This window comes from Monopterus albus, unplaced genomic scaffold (assembly GCF_001952655.1).
Source record: "Monopterus albus unplaced genomic scaffold, M_albus_1.0 scaffold156.1, whole genome shotgun sequence".
Lineage (NCBI taxonomy): Eukaryota > Metazoa > Chordata > Actinopteri > Synbranchiformes > Synbranchidae > Monopterus > Monopterus albus.
This window is the reverse complement of record NW_018128036.1, coordinates 221,917-242,778: the sequence shown is the minus strand read 5'-3', so window position 1 is coordinate 242,778 and position 20,862 is coordinate 221,917. Positions and strand designations below refer to the sequence as shown.

At 40.5% G+C, this 20,862-nt stretch overlaps 1 long non-coding RNA gene across 1 annotated transcript; it reads left to right on the top strand.

Moving 5' to 3' along the window:
- The first annotated feature begins 9,464 nt into the window (after positions 1–9,464).
- LOC109968636 (uncharacterized) lies at positions 9,465–11,513 on the top strand. The gene is made up of 2 exons (XR_002276142.1): positions 9,465–9,638; positions 9,791–11,513. It is a non-coding gene; the product is annotated as an uncharacterized LOC109968636 (long non-coding RNA).
- The last annotated feature ends 9,349 nt before the right edge of the window (positions 11,514–20,862 follow it).

The window sequence follows — 20,862 nt, the reverse complement described above, 5'->3', positions numbered from 1 at the left end:
CAAGTGATGTAATGAAAAAAGGACCATAATGAACCCATATTTTCCCCACAGTCTTCTGCACATGTTGTGTAACTACAAATACAAGAAGTGTTGGCTCTTAAATCAGCATCCAGAGATCATCCTAACTGGTCATAAATCAGACCACTGGGCCTCATTTCACACTAATTAGAGCTCAATTATGTCCTATCATAAAACATAACTGCACCCGTCATTTATTAGGCCTTGATAGCCCTCTATGGAGCACTAGAGGGCTTTCTGGACCATATGTAGAATTTGTGTTTGTGTGTGTGTGTGTGTATGTGTATGTATGTGAACATGTACAAAGTGAGCGAGTGAGAAACAAGAAAGAGTTGACAGCACTACAAGATGATTCCACACAAGCCTTTTTATCTTCACTTTGGACTATGTTCCCCGCAGACAAAGATAAACCCAGGCCCTTCAGCCCAGCAGGTTCCCCGAGGTAGGACTAACATATCCATATAACAGGAGCAGCTTTAATGTCATCCACTGCATCTGCCAGTGTTTGTTTGGACTTTCAATAAAGAGCAATGACGTTATTTATTGACTAGACACTGTAAAATATAGAAGCACTGTTCATAATATTGTAGTTTCAAAAATACACACACCAAAAATTAAAGAATGAAAGAATTTTCTACCTTTTCTGCACAATGAACTCTATTGACAGAAGTGATTTATTTTATTCTAAGCATTTGGATATGGTTATAAGAGACCAGTGTTCATCATGGTACAGTACCACATGCACATCCTCCTAAAAGAGTGAGAGAGAATTCAGTCAGTCATTATTTGCGTGAGCACGAGGTGGCTTGTCAGAAAACATAAATATACAGAAAAGTGTTTTAGTGATCAGTGTCAAAATGCATACAGGTACCTCTCCCTCCCTCTCTGCCTCTGGAGCAGAGCTCAGTATACAGTATCTCCCCTGTGTGTCTTCCCTGCAGCTACCTTCTTAATTAATCTCTCATTAAACTGATTATCAGCAGAGCAACATTCCACGCCCACCCCTCCTCCACCCTCTGAGGACCACCCACACTTGGTGCCAGCAGCACCCTCAGGAAAATAGGACTGTCTTGGGTTGAGAAGGGAGATGATGCCTCCTAATTTATAAGTGGCACAAACACGCACGTACAGACACATACAGTAGTTATAATAAACTAACTTGTGCTTCTATGGGATTTTTTGAACATGGAAAACTAATATTTTGAGTATGCATGTCTTAAATGGTAATGTAAATTGCTTCCAATGACAATGACAATGACATGATATGTGTGGTTAAAATGAAATCAATTGTGTCAATACTTACACACATTCTTAAAGATAAGAATATGCAAAACAGTTTAGTTGCTTTAATGTGATCCTTTCAGAAACTACTGGCTTCATTTGACCTTAGCATTAATTCTCCAAGTCTTTGAACTCTGCTGGAGGGATGAACGCCATTCTTCCAAAAGATATTCCTTCATTTGGTGTTTTGATGATGGTGGCAGAGATGCTGTCTAAGACTGTGTTTAGACTGAGTTCACAAGGTGTGAACAAATGCAGATGTCCCTACTCATTTCTATGAGGTACTGTGTTCATGGAGACTATTACCAGCACCACAAGCAGCTCTGGCGAAATGACGCACCCTCATGTGGTGGAAAGTAGGATTCGGTTGAACTTTTTCTGCAGTGCAAGGCATCGTGTTGGCCAATCCTGTAACGGGTGATGGTCACTATCCAAGCAGAGTACATTAACCAGATTGTGGCACTTTCTCTTGTCCTTGTTTTGTTGAGTTCATGAACCCAGGTTTGGCATCTATGGCAGGCTCAAAGTCAGCGCTGCATAGTAGCAAGTAGCTTTCTGCTATTGGTGACAATGTTTATGGTCATGGGCAGGAAGCATGAATTAGGCCACTCACATCATCAGGCTTGTCACAACATGCCTACAAATAAATGATGCCCCATACAACCACTGTCCCCCACACCAGCATACCCCCTTGTGTTAAAACACTGCATGGAGTTACATTTCAGTGCAATCAGCATGACGGCCCCCTAACCTGTCAGTCTAAACTCTCCTGTAGGTGTTCAACTGCATGAGATATGGTGACTGTGAAGGCCACAGCATCATTTTCATGTTCACCAAACTAGTTCTATACATATTGATTTTGAAAAAGTTTCAGTACTCATTTTCTGTAGTATTTATACATCGAAACCACCTGCACTCTTTTTTTTTTACAGCGAGTTTATGCACACACACACACAGCACTGCAGTGCCCACATCCACGCCTCCTCTCACTCACTCCCTCACAGTGCTGTCTGCATCCGGTCACTTCTCTTGCTCCAGCTGAATTTTAAGCTAATGACAGACTGTGGTATATTGCGAGCTTTACTATGGTCACGACTGGTGTTTGCTCACAAATGGTAGAAAATAGCACAGTTCTATAGTGATACTACTCTATGCTGCTAGCCAAGAAAAAAAAAGTTGTACCTCATTGTCATGTTATACTATCTTTTAAATAAAATGTAAAATTGTATGTTCTCAATCAGGTGTCAATATTCCCTGTGGTGTCAAAAAATTGTATTGAATATCAGTGTTTTTCTAAGTATTGTATCAAAGCTAGAAACCTCTGTATTATGATAACACTACATCAGACCATTCAGTGACACCTGGTAGCCTATGGATTGGACATTGATATCCTGGAAGAGACCACATTCGAGTTTTTGCTTTAATTTGTCTCCCGGCTGTAGTTTGTAATGGGAAACCGGACTCTTTGCTGTCAGTCTGCTGTGGACATACTGAACTTTAATGTTTCTGTGGAGACCCAGACACAAATGTGTTGCATTTTGTGTAGCTCTTGGTTGATGTGCTATGTCTCCAACTGCCTCCAACAAAATACTTTTATATTTCATTAGTTGTTATAGTTAGTGAAAAAATAAATTTCTGTCCTACCTGTGTTAGGTTTGCTGCCATTGATGCCAACTTTTAGCCAAGGTCACACAGAAGTCATTTAAAATGAATCATATAAAAGTAGACTTTGTCAATTTATTTGGTACATGACAGGGCTTTTGTTTAGTCTTGATCAGTTTTTATGCACTTTTACAGTAGGTTTTATATTAGTTGTCTCAGGCTGTGCTTTGTTGTACTTTTAACCTCTCAACACGCCCTAACTTTTGAACTGATTCAGAAGCACTGCACTAGCAGATACTTGGTTTTGCTTGTGTCAATCCAAATGGCCATTTCAAAGCTGATACACATTGTCAGTTTGCCTTTGTAAGCTTTAGTTACTTCAAAAAACAAATGGAAGTGATGTCCATACTGTATATTACTAAATTGTTTTCCTAATAATGTCATAGTGATAAGCATAATCACTGACTGGATGATTATTATTATTATGTTCAGAGACACACTCACAATAAGGTGCACAGAGATAGTCAGAGAGGATGAGTGATACATAGGACCAGAACATAGGACTGTGACATCAGAGCCCAGGATTTACACCCTTTCCATCTGTAGTTAGGTTTAGGCAACAAAAGCACTTTTGGTAAGCTTAGGTTAGGATTGTGGCTTTGGTTAAATGTTAATAAACATGTGTCAGTATGTATTTGTATTGTAATGTATTTTAAAATAATATATTTAAGTGAAAACCAAATGTGTTGTCAGTGAACCCTTCTGTCAGTATTTCCTTCAAAATGTATTTGCTGTTGCAAACAAAGGATTGAAAATGAAGGTATTAGTAGTGTGGTACTCCTGTGATTTTTAATATTGATAAAACATTTTAGCCCTAGAACCCGTTTCTCTGGTCTATCCATGGATGTTGTGTATCTTGTGTGAACTTGAGGGGATGATGGATGTGTCATGTGTGTTTGTATTAGTACTCCTGATCCACTGAGCTGGGGTGATGGCCTCCTCAGCTTCTCCTTTGGCTCAGTGCAATGATGTCTGCACTCTCATCTTGGCCTGAGTTTCGATGGCTGTAATTGAAAAAGTTTTTACTGTGGTTCAAAGACTTAACAGCACAGCAGGAGGGCATTAGAGGGCGAAAAGTGTCTAGACAGCCCTTGGTAGTGTTTGTGTGTGTTGGATGGGGACAGACATGAGCATGCTGAGGAGGTTGCCATTTGCTAGCAGTCCTTGTACATGTCATAAAGATGTGCTGGCGTTGAAAAGGAGCAATTCTGGTTTAAATATCACTTCAGCAACAGCACTGTGTAGTGGCTTTTGTTAAGTGCTGGAGCGTGGGGAACCTTCCTCCCCCTTGACTTATTGACCAATCATTTTAGGGCCCAGAGAGTGAAATAGCTGTAATAGCTTCCTTCAGGAATGACAGACTGCCAGCAGTTAAAGATATTTCTATGAAAAACTGCTCATATATACAGGAATGGACAAAATAGTGGTAATGCCAATATGAACAGGAATTCAGAAGCTCATACCTGCATCACTGAATAACCGACTGTTTCTCTATCATTATTTAATTCTTAGTTTATCATTCAGAGAATGCAACCTAGCCTCACAACAAAATGTGTATTAGCTACATTGGTCAACAGCATAAAAGGTAGTAGTTTCTCAATAATGGCTGTAAAACTGTGACAAGGCAACATTTGTTGTGTTGCAGCCAGGTGTCCTTCTTTGTGGTCTTCTTGATGTTTTATGGCAGTTGTCAAACAAGGAAATGGCACATTACTGCCACCAACCATGGAGACAGAAATTAACATGCAGTGTCTGGCGAAGGCATATGGTTTGGAACTTTATCATTTTAAAAACACTAGAAGTTGGTGGCATGGTACCAACTGGCATGGTACCAAAGATACCAGTTTGTGCCAGATGGGTGTGGCTTCTGTTCCATTTAAATCCAGCACATGAAATGGTGCATGTTGCTTGTGCCTACCTGAAGCTACCGGATAAACTGTGACACATCAACAAAATATCATGTGGAATCTAACTGAACGGTGAAGAGCAGCATCTTTTCGGTCAGAAAATGTGAGCACCATATCCTAGCCCACAACATTTGATTATGAATCAGAACCTCTGCAGATAGGAAATCTGAATCTTGCTGAACTTGACAGTTCATTCTTTGACCTAGATTGTGTAAAATCATGGTTGAATAACATGAAAAACTGATAAAATCACACCTGATATTAATATGGTGCCCTGGTATTTGGGGTATTATCTCCATCAGCGATGTAGACTGTTCTCTTTGTGTTCAAAAGGAGAGACATCATGTTCCCTTAATATGAAAGTACAGCCTATTTTAACATTATCAGATGATGAAGATCAATCTCCTATCGGTACCTTCTGCTGCCTGCTCCATTCAGGAGAGTTTCCACACCCTTGCTGCTATGTAACAAGCAACATTCTAACACAGCCAAATGGAACACAGCCAAACAAACAGAGAATTTCTCTTGGAGTATGACTAAAACTAAGAAATATATTTTACCTTTAAAAACATGATTTCAGCTCTCTAGATGCACATTTATCAAAGCTGCATTCAAATGCTTATGCCTCATAAAACATAACAAAATTACATCATATATAGCTACTAAATATTGAAAAGTGTGGTAAGATGTGGCCAGCAGATGATCCGACTTTAAATTAAGTCTTTGCTTTCCTTTCTGCTCACTGTAGTTAGACATGAGTACAAAAACATAAAAATCAGCAGGAGAAATTTTGCTGGGCAGCACCTCCCAAACATGTATTGATAGGTCAACACAAGATTGCCTGCAGAACCCTCCCTTAGAACAACCCATCACTGTCTGTCCTTCCTGAATTCAGATTTATGGGTTCAAAACTCCCCACAGCTTTACTAATATAACCCATATTAACATTTCCCCCCATGGTGTCATCCTCCCAGAACGAGGGTTTGATTGGGTTTAATCATTTGCTGTAAGAGGAGTGCTCACAGGCTTCCATGTTCAAATGTGTTAGCAGATGACAGACAGTGGGTGTAAATGGAAATAGCAATGTGGAGACTAAAGTTAATGGGAGCCACATTGATCTGACATGACAAAAACAACGTAGCAGGACAAAGATACACATAATCAGTAGGTCAGATCCAAACTGAAACCTTCAGTGTACAGTGGGAGATGTGTCTTTTCCACACTGATGGAATTTTGAAGTGTTGACAACAAAACTCCATATCCCTCTCTGTTTCTTTCAGCCAAGCTGAGATCTCTGATCCCAAAAATATTTTAGATAATCATGCAGTAAACTGCTTCAAAATACATGACCTCATGTTATAGCAGGTGTTTTGATGACAAAGGTAGAGTTTCCCTGATCATGTTTCTACCTGCAGTCATTGTTCTCACATTCCAGCAACAGAGTTCTCGTTAAACTTTCCCACCCTTCCTTAAACTTATATCTTTCTCTATCTTCTCCTCTTTCTTTCTGCCTTCTTATTTCTCTCTTTCTTCTTCCTATAGTTTTTCCTGCTTCTGCATGGGGATCTGCCATGCATGAGTGCCATGCGGATTCTCCAGAAGCCTTCTCCAAGCAGCGCTAATACTTACCAAGCATAACATCGACAGTGTCCATACATAACCACAATCACTATTCATAGGAGTGGTCCTGACTAGCAAACTGAAAAAAAAGAAAATTAACAAATGAAAGTAAGGGTGCTGGGGTTGTACATTCATACAATGTTTGTGACATGTCTTCCACATTTGTATCACCCAGATTCCATCAGTGAATCTGTGATTGACTTCATGGTCTGTTGAAGAAAGCCATGAACCTGCATTCATCGGAATTACTTACCTGGCTTCACTTAGCCACACCTCCGCAACTTGCCTCATCCTTCATGAAATGTATTAAGCCAGGATGCACTTTGCAGATTAGGTCAAACCTTTTTAAATATTATCTGGGATTTCTCAATTCTGATTTTGTGAAACAGCCCTCTGGAACAGAACACTGCAACACGGCTGCATCCCAGCAGAGCCTTTGAATTGGACATGCAAACTCACTACTGAATAGATAGGGAATTCTTATTGTCTGGCCAGACTTGTGTTAGTGGACTGTGTGTTTGTAGCAACAAGGAAAGAAGCACAAATGCTGTGGTTGTGTCCAAACACTGTTTACAGCTATGAAATGCCAGCCCTACTATCTGCCAGGGCAGATAGCCCATTGTTACTGTAGCAGTCTACCAACTGGGTGCTGCTAACATAAGAGTGCTCACACTTTATGTTGCACTGAGGTCCAAGAGAAGTGAGCCTTTCATTACATTGTATGTGGGTCAAGCATATTTGTGCAGATGACCCTTAACCTTAACCTGAACATAGTCCTCCCACCCTAAGTTACATATAAAATTCATACAGGCACATGAATCCTTTCACAATATTCAAATGCATAAGGTGAAATAATGTGACTGTCAAGGTCGACGCGTGAAGCTGCCGAAAATGTCGTGGGTGAACGCAATTAAATGACCAGACGAGGATACGCAAAACAAAACTGTCTCTTTAATAAGAGTACAAAACAATGAACAAAAAATGATAACATGAAGCGCATTTACAAATCGGTAACAGTCCAGGGTCAAAGCCAGCAAACACATAAAGCAAAGGAATCCGAAAAGCGTTGTCCAGCGGGAAGTCCGATAAATCATACACAGTAGGCAGTCCGAAGTTAGAGGGTAAGGCAGAACAGAATTGTCAAAGTACATGATCCGGGTCAAACACAGGAAATACCAAAACCAAAAAATGCTGGAGAGTCAGAGCGGGGGTCTAGAACAATCTGGCAAGTGACTGGTGGGGGGGGGGAAGGCTGCTTATAATGTGGTGAAAAACAGGTGTAAACAATCAGGAGCAGGTGAAACTAATGTGAGTGATAATAAAAGTCAAAAGAAACTGTGGTGAAACAAAAACAGGAAGTAATATCAAAATAAAAGCACCACAGGAAGCACACGGATCCGAATCATGACAGTGACACAGTTCACTTTGTTGTATACTGTAGATTTATGTAAGAAACATGTCAAGCTAATAAGTGGATAAAATGTATTGTGTAAATATTCAGTATAACTGGAGAATTGGCACTATTTGACAGATTACCTTACTTGACTCTAAGATAATAGATTGGTTGGTAATCCTACCTTCCATGGACACGTTAATAAATCCTGCTCTGGAATGTGTAATTTGTGGAAAAGAATTACTTTTCATAATTTAGTTAATTTAAAATTAAACATATATCTCACAAGACACGTGAATGATAACACTATATTATTTAACACACAAACAGGAAAAATCTTCCAGATCTGAGGCAATAAAATAAAATAAATCTGCATTAAATCCAGGTGCTTCTGCAGTAGGCTACAACGATGCATGTAATAATCTATTAATTAATGTACAGGAAAGAATTCAACATTTGCAGACACAAGCAAAATCTTCTCCTTAACTGACCTGAATAGCTTCAGTAACTGTAGTTTTGCTAATGAAGTAGACATGATCAAACCTAAGAGATTATAATGTAATCTGAATGAGCTCTTTGGACACACTTTGTAATTTGCATGTTGAACAGCATTATATTGTCTGGCAAACCTTAAACATACATTAAAATGTTAAAGAGCACATGGCATGCTTTTCCTAAACTTGGTTTATACACATCTATCTAACTCTCACTTGCAAGACTTTTTTTCTAGCATAATAAAGTATTATATGATAGTTTAAGGATTTTCTTGAATGGGCATAATTTCCAGGTCAATGATCAGCTCATCAACAGTGGATTCCCCCGGTGCACAGTACCTGTTTGTTTTGACTGCTTAAGACCAGTGTGTCTGCTACATGTGGTGTGTTGCTGGTTAACAAGCGGAGTAACAACCCATGACGTTATTGTTATTGGTGCTACACTACCTGTTGGAGTTAATTTCTATACTTTGGGACTGTATGTAGTCGTGTGGGGGAAGATGCAGCGACCACTGGTTGGATTTACTGACCTTGGAGCTACTTGAAAGGGACTGATGTTTCCACTACTCAGTGGGGCTTAACGGGAAATTTAAAAAAACACACATTGCATGTCTGTTAATACCTTGTTTCTGTAACGTTAGAGAGAATAGTTGTAAGGCTGGAGAAATTATGTCTGCATTATGCCAGTTAAAATATGGGGTTTCTCAATTACCTGCTTTGTTTAGAGTGTTACACATCTCTTTTCATCGGTACATATACTGTTGTTTAGCTATTAATGGAGGAGAAATTCATATAATCAATGGCGTCACAGTTCGTTGTGCTGTCCACTTGCGACACAACACTGGCAGCAGGAGTTGTGCATGTTCACAAACTGTTCTCTCATTTTATTATTCTGAAAAACTTACAGAATATTTGGAGTTGAGAGGTGCCAAGCTAACCTGAATGTTGTTAGGACATGAGCCAGCTTCTACCTCTCTTCTTCTCCTTGGGGTCTGGGGCTGAGTTACTAGGCGTGGCTGGCAGGGAGTGAGCACATCTGTAGCCTATTTGCCAATTTACTCCTGGGCATTTAGTCTGGGCTCAGCTGGCTCCTCCTTGCCAGTCAGTTTTGCTGTCTATGCAGTAGCTCTTTAGCCAACAATCTACAGAAGAGTTTTTGCTCCTGATAACCCCTGTCAGCCTTGTTGTCCCTGTTTCTCTGGTGTTTTTTGTTGCGTTCCTGTGTTACCTGCTCTCCTTGATACCTTGCTGCCATTCCACCAGGTAACCTTCCCTTTGTCTCCTAACACCCTCATTTCTACCTGGCTGAAGCATTTGTACTTTGTATGCTCCACCTGCTCCCCTATTCGACTCTGCTCAACCCCATGGTGTACCTCGATGAAGCTTGACCGACTACATGCTATTCCTCTATCCAGGTTACATTCCTCCTGCTCGGCACTATGCTGCTCTGTCTCGCAACACACCTTGACACAGTCTGACTAACAACACGATCCCCAGCCACCCAGTTCGCCACTACCAGCGAGGCCCATCTCAGCTTCGTTCTAGTGCTCCTCGGGGTCTACTCTCATCTCAGCTACAGAGTGCAGTTCTCAACCAGCCTGGCGCTACACCGCCTAATCTCTCTCTACTCCTCGACTCTACCTGGCTGAAGGTATGCTGCTCAGTCTCTCCATGCTCCTCTCCTCTTTGCAGCCAGTCCTTGGCTGAGCTTCCCTCCACTCTTCTACACAGTCAGCCTACCAACAGCTATCCTGCTCCTCCCTGCATCTATTTGGCTTTGCCTGACCTCGGACTCCCTGACACCTCGCTGTCCCAAGACTATGTTTACAAGGCAGGTGGTTCTCAGCTCCACATTTGACGCAGCTCGGTACCTCCTGTCACCCTCATTTCATGTCTGCTGGTTCTCCTAGTAAGGTTAGTTCTGGTCCTGGTTCTTGCTCCGCTTTCCTCGACGACAGTCCTCCTGATCGTGCCACTCCCACCCTGGCATTCTCTAGCTACATCAAGCCTTCAATTCTTTGTCACCCTACCAGCCGTCTGTATCCACCCTGCCCGCCAGCCCTCCACTCATCATCACTCGTTGGAAGACAGCCACCCTACCACTCTCCGGGGCCTCTGGCCTGGCAACCTCGCCCTATCCTGCATCTGCTCCCTGCTTCTCCTCCATCTTGTTCCTGATGATCTCCCTCACCAGACTCCATTCTAGCAAGGTGGTAGACAAGCAGTGATTCAGCCACCTCTACCCAGTCCGCTCTGTTCACTTCCCTTACGTTAGTCTTTAACTAAAGCTCTAGTTTTGCCTGCTATCTGTAACTGCTTTTGATGTCCAAATTTGTGCTTGTGGCCCTAGGCCATAACAGAGGTACCCAAGATTAAATATTAAATGGCTGGAAACGAGCAAAATGAGCATGCCATGGGGACTTTAATAATACTGTTAATGTAAAGTTCTGTCAATTGATTTTATTTGAAAGTCTGAAAATCAAGTTATTAGTGTTCATTATAAAAACAGGATTTACTGTAATTATTCTTGTACAAACATTAGTAATGTGATAGTACAGTGTGCACAGATAAGCTTTTTTTTTATTTGTTTTTGCAGTCTTTTGGCAGAATCTTACTAGATGATTCCATAAAATATAGTGACTACTAACAAAGAAACACCAAGATTAATTAAGATTTAAGTTGAAAGAAAAGGTAATTCAGTGCTGCATAGCTCCATCTATACTGTAGCACCTGCAGTAAGAAGAAACCGTTGTGTAATAGTTCTTGAGAGAGGAACCGTGTTCCAAAAATGTTTGCTGTTACAATTATTATTGAAACCCTTATTTCTGGATGCGTAGAACATACAATAGGCTACATCTCCCCAAACTTTGAAAACCCCTTATCTAGATGACACTAAATATGAAAGAATAAAAATCTACCAATAGAGATCCATTTGACAGCTTAAAATAGAATTTTCTTTTTTTTATATTAAAATCACCTATTGCCTATTTAAGGCCAGCAGTAATAAAGCCATCAGACGTGCTTACTGCGCTTTTGGAAAATAGGGTAATACTGTACAACAAGCTTGTTTTTTTACAGCATTTTTCTCATGCAGCTGTGTTAACTGGAAAAGATGTCAATAAAGCCTCAGCAACCTGACATTATGTGACGACGAATGAAATGATTGCAAACCTGACATCTACAGAGAGCTGCTGTGACACCAGCCCTCACAAGCACTAACACATGATTTATGTCTGGGATTTAAAGTTTACTTAGGGAGACATAAACAGCATGCAAATAAATGCCACATGGCAATAACGTTGTCAAAATAATACAACAAATTAAATGCCCATGCCTATCACTAATTACGATCAATGTCCTTTCTGAAAGACAGGGACTGGTCTGGTTTACAGGGCAGGCTTGTCTGCAGGTGGCCCACAGCCTTTGCTATTGTTGGGAACTGACATTTGTGAGCAGTAGGCCCAGACTAATGACAGACCATGAGAAATAGATACATTGATTTTGGTTTGTGGGAATGGGTGATGATGCTTGACACACACAGTGTTTAACATGTCAGAGCAGCATCAATCAGCGTTTGTGTTGCTGGAGCCAGTTTCAGTGTGTGCTCAGGGAGAGAGCAACAGAGACTTCAGTAGATTCCAGTGTACAATTAATACAATTTATTACATATAAAACTGAAAGGAGTCTTACTGTATGTGTTAGGATTTGGCTTAGCACTTTTTAGAATTTTTTTTAGAGCAATTTAAGAGATTTGACAGTGGAATGAGATGACAGGGAATTAATGAAGAGAGAGGCTAAACAAGGTCCAAAGCAAAATTTTACCTGACTATTCAACACCTTAATAGCTTTGCTGCTTTCATCCATGACAAATTATGCATGCATATGATGTGTAATTTATAATCTCATAATGCAAATTTTCTTTGAGGTTTCCTCCCCTTGAGTCATTGGGATTCAGAGTCTTACCTAAAGACATTTGAGCAAGGCAGAGACTTGCTTATCTATACCATACAATCTAGTATTTTAGTGAAGCCTACAAAGCATAGGCAGCCCACAGATATCAGCTGTTTACAACAACATAGTCACATTGTTTTGTATGAAAGAATTCCAAACTGACTTGACTGTCATAAAGAAACAGTGCGTTTAAATAAATAAATGATGTAATGCAGGCAATTTAAATCAGGCCGGCAGGTCTAGTATGGCTTGGTGGTCAATCAGATGAAAATTATGCCCTGCACATTGTAATTATTAGGACACACTCTGCCCTGTTGCTGAACAGACACACGCCTTCATTCACCTCCCCCACCACCCCCACACACAAAGTCAAAGTCACAGTGTAATTAGTAGGATGTGCCCCACCCCATTGTTTAATCAAAGGCGAGAGTCCGTCTGCCCGCTTGCCTCTCATCATCTCACAAGCCTAATGAAGGAGCAAGAGAGACAGAATCAGACACCATGTGCACGAGGGTGCATATATGTGCACACACACACACACACACACACACACACACATATAAATAGTCTCTCTCTCTCTTCATGTCTGTGTCTTTCTATATATAGTATGCAATTCCATCAGTTTTATCAGTAAGAGTTTTAGAACAGTGTTGGCAAAACACGTTTAAATAAAATAGTTGTGTATGTGAAAGAGAAAGAGAGAGAACAAGAGAGAAAGCATGTGTGTGTGTCCATGTGAATATGTGTGTCTAGCCTTCAGCAGGCTGTGTGTATGTCTCATTATGTACTATCGATAACAGCATGATGGCAAAACACCTGCTAAGGCCTGACCTCCGTGTACTTGTCACTACAAAACAAGCTGTTCTGTCCCTCTCCTCCATCCTCCACTCCTCCTACTTGTTACCTAACTTGCTCTTTTTCTCCCACACTAGCCCTACCCCCTCCTTCCTCCTCTCATAACAGGCTGTCCTCTTCTTTTCCTTTTGATCCCTCATTCCCTCCCTGCTGTCTGCTTTTCTCTGTTCCATCTGTGCTCGACTGTATATCTTAGGGATCTTCCTCTGTATCCTTTCTACCCATCTATTTTTTCTTTCTATGCACTTTCCTTCTATTTTTCTCAAGTGGGACAGTTTCTATTGGTCAAAGTGAATTATTTGATCTGGGATTTTTCATTAGTTTGACTGAAAATGGATTTTGAACATGAATCTCACTGAAACCTTAGCTATTTCATAGCTTTAATTTCCAGTGTTTAGTGTATGTATATTTTTAAGGTATTGCCTTTGACAAAGTGCTAGTCAAGCTGGAATTTTGACCATTTGATGATGCAGGATAGATCCATCTGTACAACAGTTAGACTGCAGCTTCCTGAGGCTCACCAATCAGCTCTACCATCCTGTCTCTTACGTACTCTCTTTACATATGACTACAGTGTTTCTTGACAACTTTTATAAAGAAACACAGATGTTGCTTTTAGCACTTTTATGCCTCTGCCTCCGCATTAGCTGTGGCTGGAGACGTTATGTTTCCCAGTTGTGTGTTCGCTCATCTGTCTGTACATCCATACCATACTTCCCTCCTGCTATCCAGCCCGTTCTTGTGAACAATGATATTGTATGATATAATGCCTTGAGGGAATTTGTACAAATTTGGCACAAAAGTCCATTTACACTCAAGGATGAACTGATTAGATTTTGATGGTCAAAGATCACAGTTCACTGTCACCTCATGTCCAGCCTGTGCTCAGGAACGAGGTGTCTCATGAACACCTTGAGGGAATTTTTTCAAATTTGTCACAAACATCCACTAAAGTGATAACTGTGGCCGGAGACATCGTGTTTTTGGGTTATCTGTCCATCCGTCTGTACAAACCTTGTGAACATGATACGGGAATGTCTTCAAATTTGGCACAAGTGTCCACTTAGACTCAAGGATAACTGAATAGATTTTGGTGTTCACAGTGACCTCACGTCAATCCATTCCTCTCAATTTGACTGGTTGGCAGAGGCATACAACCATGATGGGGTAATTCCAATTTTTGTCTAGTGTTGGAAGCAAAACATGTCCAGTACTGTGCCAGAATCATAAGGAGGAGGTCAGGGTGGATTGAGGGCCATATAAAACAGGTCTGAACAACAGAGAATGGCATCTTAAGTTAGGCTGTGGTCTGTCCTGATGAACTGTAGGATCACAATGGACACTGCTAATTTAACAGCAACCACCATCAGTATCATTGCAAAACTCCCTTACCTGGCTGGACTGTCAGCACATGGATTCAGTCAAATCAAATCAAAATGTATTTATATAGAACTTAAAAAATGTCTTGTTGATCAAAGCACTTTAAATAATTACAACAAAAATCAATAAAACTGCATCATTATACAAATTAAACACTGATGAGATAAAATCAAACAACAGGTGTTAAAAGTCTTATTAAGCAAAAATTTTAAAATGGGCAGGTCTGTAGTAGATTTAACATTATTGGGTAGACTGCTCCAAAGTTTATGGGACAGCAAAAGCACAATCTCCCTCTAAACCTTGGAAACTCAAGTAAAAACAGACTCTATGACCTAAGAGGTCTTGGTGGCTTGTGCCATCATATCACTGAGGTAAAGAGGTGCCAGACCATTTAAAACTTTAAAAACAAAAATCAACAACTTAAAATCAATGGACTCACAAGGAGCTGGCACTAACAACAAATCTCATTTTTTTTTGTCTAATTCCACACTTTAATATCTCTGTCCATATTCATATCAGTTCACAAAATGGAGGAGCAAGGGCACCATCCACTTATTCCAAAAAATGTATGCCAAAAGTACAAATGCACACATTTTGCTTCTGCTCGTGTCTTCCCAGGATGCTAAAGATTTATTAGTACAGCTACATCTTATTTCACAGTTTAAAGAGATAATATACAACAGAGCAAGCTGTTGAATTAAGATGTGTATCACACTCCTCTCTGAAAGGAACAATGGAGACAGATTGATAACCAGCAGGAAAAATACCACAGACACACAAACAAAGGAGAGGAAGAGAAGAAAATAAGAGAGAAGGCTTACACTTTTTAAAAAATATTTTACCACCTCAGAGAATCATGTGTGCAAGTGTGTCTCTCAATGAAATGGTTTACTGCAACACTCAAAGCAACAGCTTTATAGTATACATGAATGTGTTTGCATGTATAGGTCTAAAATAGAGCGTCTCAGATTTTCATATCCAAATGTGTTTTGTTCACATGAGATTTATAATTGTTGCACTAGCAAAATAAGAATAAGAGAAACAATAATTTAAAGTAAAAAAGAAAATATAACATACATAAAAGTCCTTGTTTCCCTCGGTAAAGAAAGGATGAAGATGCTGCTATCTTGTGATGAGGGCTGCTGTATGGTGAAGCCAGTTTCAGGATTGTTGTCTTATCATCACAACACACTCCTGTGAAGCAGAGAAAAAATGCATCTCCTTCTCCTCTTCTCTGCTTTTCACTCTCTGTCTCCCTCTCTTCCACAACAAAAAGCCTTTGATGCTGATCTTATATCTCTTCCCCCACAATGCCTCAGCATATTCTGACATCTGATAGTTACATAACCATCAGAAATAGGCAAGTGGGGTGTCCTCGCTTTTCTGTATCTTTCTCTCTGGCTCCATAAATATATTGCCATGCACATGCACACACAAACAAACACACACACACTCTTGAGCACGAGTGTATAACAGAGTGTGAGGGAGCGTGTAGCACCCAAAAAAATCTATTTCCATCTATGCAGGCTCCCCAGCACACACTCACAGGAGAGGAAGTGTGGCACAAACCTGAATGAACTCAGGAGAGAAAAACAGAGCAAGGAGCTTCAAGAAAAGAAAAGCAGTGAGAAGAAAAGAGAATTGCCATTTGTACACCGAGATTTAATGAAAATGGTTTGAATTTCCTGTCAACACTAGTTGCTTTTCCTCTGCTTAAAATGCCTGGCTGCTCTCTGGCCTTCATTTTGTACTGCTTCATTCACTTTCTCTAAAGTAAAGCCAGGAGATGACATCGCATCAGCACCAGCTCAGAAACACACTGGTGGATAAAATAATGAATTATGTTAGTGTTCAAGCATGGAAGTTCATTCTTGACATTTAGGAACAGTAAGTTCATTTAAGAGCTTTCAGACCCTTTACCTGCATCTCTTCACGAGCTGATGGAGTCTGCACAATTGTCACCATGTGACCTAAAAGACTACGACACGTGGTTGTGTACGGTCACCACTGTCTCTGTTAAAAGATGGTCTAATCTCTAAGGCACACTTTCTGGTGGATGCTGTGAGCAGCTTTGCTCTGATGCTCATACAGCTGCTTTCTGTTCTCACACAGCACATAGGCAGTTCACAGTGATAATGGTGGCAGATTCATTCATTCATCTCCTACCGCTTAATCCCTGAACGGGGTCATGGGGGGGCCGGAGCCAATCCCGGCCGGCAATCGGGCGAAGGCAGGGTACACCCTGGACAGGTCGCCAATCCATCACAGGGCTAACACATAGACGAACAACCACACACGCACTCCTATGGGCAATTTAGAGACACCAATCAACCTAAGCTGCATGTCTTTGGTCAGTGGGAGGAAGCCGGAGTACCCGGAGAGAACCCACGCAAGCACGGGGAGAACATGCAAACTGGGTGGGGCCCGAACCCGGAGCCTTCTTGCTGTGAGGCAACGGTGCTAACCACTGCGCCACCGTGCTGCCCTGGTGGCAGATTTACTATTGAAATTCTTGCCCATTTTTGACAGTGGTTGAAACAGGTGAAAAATCAGCAGGAGGCTCACTCACAAAGTTATTGTTACACTGCTAGTTACATCTGGTGACACCTGCCACATTTTAATTTGACTGTGGCAAACTTTAGACTTGTGTTATGATTTCATGTAATGCTTTCTGTATAGAGGTTTTTCATGTGGCGTCATCAAGTCACATGACACCTTGATGTCCCACCATATTGTCCTGATATTTTGCTGTTCATGCTGTTTTGCAGTTCTCAGGTACTGGTGCTGTATCAAAGTCTATTCCCCTGTCGAGATGTGTTTCCCTCCTGTTAAAAGAATAGTTCAGGATTTTTCAAGCTGGTGTTAAAACAATACTGATGTTTCCCTGTGTATGTGAGCATAAGTCTTAGTCATCATCACTTCTCCTATTCTCCGCACTGACCCTGAATGTTTTCACCTGGAACGTCACTATGCTGCATAAAAAGAGGGACAAGCTACACAACTCCACCGCAGTGCAACAAAGTACTGTCCAGGGAAATAAGAGGGGAATTGGTTTTAAATAGACTGTAACTTTGAAATATACTGACTCAAATTAGCTTAAAGGGGACAGCTGAAGATGCACTGGAGCCTCAGATGAACTTTGGAGTGCATGTCTTTATAGCATAAGAGTTGCGTAGTTTATCCCTCATTTTTTTTTGCAGCATAAGTGACATTCTGGGTGGAAACATTCAGGGTCTGTGTGGAGAGTAGGAGAAATGACAAATACCTGTTTTCACATACACAGAGATAGATCAATACTGTTTTATCACCAACTTGAACTATTCTTTTAAAACTGTGTTTCTTGTAGCACTCCAATTGTTGGTTAAGTTTAGGATAAGGTCGGGGTCAAATTAAGGAATTCAGGGGAAACACCTCTCGACATGGAATAGTCTATGATACAACAGCTGGATGAATATTTAGGGACAGCTGATCCAGACAACACTCTGCAGGTTGCAGCTGTGATAAACCTTGCTTAGCAAGTCATGTCCATCACAAACACAGCCATGACAAGTCCACAGCAGTCTATTGAGTGACAATTCCTATACCACAGGAAATACTGTGGACAATTTAAACCAGAAGCATGATACACAGTACATAGTTCTACAGATCTAGATACATTTCACCAGGCTCAGTATAAGCAGTCAATGCTGTGTGACCCTGTAGACTTGCCTTCACTCCTACACCCACACAGAACTTGTATTGGTGCTGGTAATGACATAGTTCCTCCACACAGTCGAATCGTCTCCCCTGCCTTTACACCAATACATTTGTCTTGCCTGCTCTGAATCCGAGTGCTGCACTTTGGGTCCGTGCTTATCACATTTTCACTGTTTCCTGCTGTTTTTAAAGAACAAGTGATTCATTAACCTGAGCAAACACAATGCAGATGCAGTGTCAAGCCACATATCTGCTCTTTGTCTGGGTGAGGACTGGGTTCACTTCGTGTTAAGGACAGGTTAGGTTTGAAAAATGATGTTTCTTACTGTGGCGCTCTGAAGGTTTATGACAGCCTGGCCTGACACCCCCCTCTCTGGGGCCAAATAATGGGTAAATATCATTTAACTCAAATACTGAGCTTCCATATGAATGCTCTCCAATTATTTGGCACATTTAATTGTGTATTATTGACTGACCGTGGCTCATGAGGTACAGCAGGTCATCTCTTAACTAGAGAACTGGCAGTTCAGTTCTAGTCTATATATTGAAGTGTTTTAAGTGAGACATTGAACCCCATGTTGCTCCAGTGTGTGTGCTTGGCTGTGTGAAAATGCAAATAGTGTGAAAGCTCTCAGTGTGTTGCACTGCGTAAAAAATTTAAGTCCATATACTGCAAAATCAATTTTTACTTATTTTAAAAATACTTAACAAGTACAAATAACCTGGTTAACAATTCATTTTACTACATTCAGTACGTATGTTTTGTTTTTAAATCTTGAAACAAATATATTCACATATACATATCCTCTATATCTGCAGGTATAATAGACTGCATGTTAGGTCTTCACTATTACTACTTACTGCATCATCATCAAAACATCCACACAAAGATTTACCTCTCGTTATATGTATTTATAGATCTATAATGGTATGTATTTCTGACAACAGTCACACTAGCTATACTGTAATGTTCATGAGTCTTTGTTGTAGTTTTCCTTCCTTCTTCATCTTTGTTTCCTTTTCCCTTTGATCCCTCTTGTGCACTTTCTCCTTCCAAAATTGGATTTCTAATAATCTTAATGGCAGCATGTTGGCCAACTGAGACATGCCCACTTACAGGAAGCACACAGGAGGGATGTTTGTTTGGTGGGCTGTGTCTTTTTTTTGTTTGTATGTGCATGCAGTTACTCACATACTACAGGAGGGATGTGTTTGTGTGTGTGTGTGTGTGTGTGTGTCGCTTGATAGGTCTATCTGAATGTTTTTGTACAGCTGTAAGCATGATAGGCAGATGTACAAACATTCTGGCAATGCTTAGTGTTTATGCTCTTTCTAGGTGAACATAAAATGTGTGTGTGTGTGTGTGTGTGTGTGTGAAAGAGAGAGTGAGTGAGTGAATGAGAGAAAGAGAGAATCCAACACTGTATTTTAATTTTCATACGAATTTGTTTTCTCCTGTCAATGGTTTAGAAAACAGCAGATAAATCAGCAACTGTGCCAGAGCCTTGAGCTGCATCCAGATCAACCTGTTCTCTCTCTTACACACTGTGCTACAAATGCAGTACACACATTATTTATGCACATCAAATGGAATGATATGTAAATAGGCATGCTGCTCTCTCTCTTACACACACACACACACACACACACACACACACACACAGACACACACACACACACACAGACACATACTGTCAAATATTAATATATTTATGTACGGCAAACTCAGCAATTGTACACACTGGAAAGACAAAACACTTGCAGTGTAAAAGTTGTACACATACAATATTTATGTATGTGAAATTTACAGATGTGTCCATGCCTCTGTAACACATACACACACTTTTCACACTCACAGACTGTAATCTCCTGGGAATTGTCGGAGCAGCCCACGTCTTACCTGATCCGTTCCCATCACTGCCTGCTCGCTTTTTAATCTCTCTCTTGCCTTTTTATCACCACATCTGACTCCTTAGAAGTTGCCCTCATTTATGAATTTAGCTTTCAGACATTCTGAACTTTTTATGCATACATGTGCAATCATTGTCACTCTGCATGTAAATAAATTGAGGCTTACACACTGCTGTTCACTATAGAAATCAACAAAAAAATTACAACCACTGCATTAACACCACTACTAACTTTTATAAGCAAATAATTAAATGCCAGAATTACAATTAGCATATGCTTTTCATGCCTTTATTTTAGGCTTGTAAATTAAGTGATGATAGTGGTCAATGTTGGCTGATGGTGGTGTGTGTTTATGTCTCATCTGATATAGGTCTTGCAGTACGATTGTCTCAGAGGCTGTTAAAGGCCAGTAAAAGAAGTACATTAATTTAATTGTCACATCTCATCTTCACACCTCGGCTCACTGTCTGATATCTCTAGATGGGTGAGGAGAGGGAGAGACTGAGATTGAGCAAGTGGAAAAAGGTAAGGGGAGAGAAAGAAAAAATGGGAGTGTGTGACCTTAAGTACTCCTTCTTTGTACCTACTACATTTACAGTACCAGCTTAAAAGGTATATTTGAAGGCAACATATCAATCAGTAGTAGGCTATGTGCAGAATTAGGCTTTTATTAAACCGCTATATAAAGTTGAAT